Source organism: Pteropus vampyrus, unplaced genomic scaffold (assembly GCF_000151845.1).
Source record: "Pteropus vampyrus isolate Shadow unplaced genomic scaffold, Pvam_2.0 Scaffold234, whole genome shotgun sequence".
Classification (NCBI taxonomy): domain Eukaryota; kingdom Metazoa; phylum Chordata; class Mammalia; order Chiroptera; family Pteropodidae; genus Pteropus; species Pteropus vampyrus.
The window spans coordinates 677932-679144 of record NW_011889015.1 but is presented as its reverse complement, the minus strand read 5'-3'; positions in this window follow the sequence as shown (position 1 = coordinate 679144).

The window sequence follows — 1213 nt, the reverse complement described above, 5'->3', positions numbered from 1 at the left end:
CCTAGGAGGATGATTACTTCTAAAGCTTTACCATACAATTCTAAAGTTATTAGTCTAAAAAAAAAATCAGGATTTCCTCACGAGACACAATCAAAGCAACTCTGAAACCATAAGGATCACAGGTACATTAAGTTCTCAAAACATAATATATTACTTTTTCCCTGGATCATTTCATCTAGCAGTGTATATTAAGCAATTACAACATATCTACTTAGTAAAAGACCTAACTAAGTAGAAACAGAGAGAAGGAGTAAGAAAGGCTGTAAAACTAACATAAAAACAGACACATAGATCAATGAAACAGAATAGAGATCCTAGAAATAAAATTACACTTATATGGTCATAAATCTAAGACAAAAGAGGCAAGACTATATGATGAGGGAAAGACAATAATGGTGTTGGGAAAACTGGACAGCTACATACAAAAAATGAAACTGGACCACTTTCTAAACCATACACAAAAATAAATTCAAAATGAATTAGACTTAAATAGTCTTAAAATCATAAAACTCTGAGATTAAAGAATATATAGTACACTTTTGACATCTGCCTTAATTTTTTTTCAATATGTCTTCCTCACAAGGACAATAAAAGCAAAACATAAACAAATGGGATTATATTTTGCACAGGGAAGGAAACTATCAACAAAATGAAAGACAACCCAAAGAATAAGAGAAGATATTAGCAAATGACATATTCACTAAGGGATTAATGTATACAATATATAAAGAGCTTACACAATATGACATCAAAATAAAAACCATCCAATTAAAAAATAGGCAGAGGATCTGAATAGACATTTTTCCAAAGAGGACATAGAAATGGTCAATATGAAAAGATTATCATTAATCATCAGAGAAATGCAATTCAAAACTGCGATGATTTCACCTTACATCTGTGAGAATGGCTATTATCAAAAAAGACAATAAAGAACAAGTGATGGTGAGAATGTGGAGAAAAGGAAATTCTTGTGCATGGCTGGTAAGTTTGCAAACTGGTACAGCCACTGTAGAAAACAGTATGGAAAGAAAATAATAACTAATTAGAAAAGATATATGCACCCCTATGGTTACTGAATTATTCACAATCACCAAGATATGGGAGCAACCTGTGTCTATCAATAGATAAATTGATAAAGATGATGTGAGATACACACACAATGGAATATTACTGAGCCATAAAAAAGAATAAAATCTTGCCATTTGCAACAACA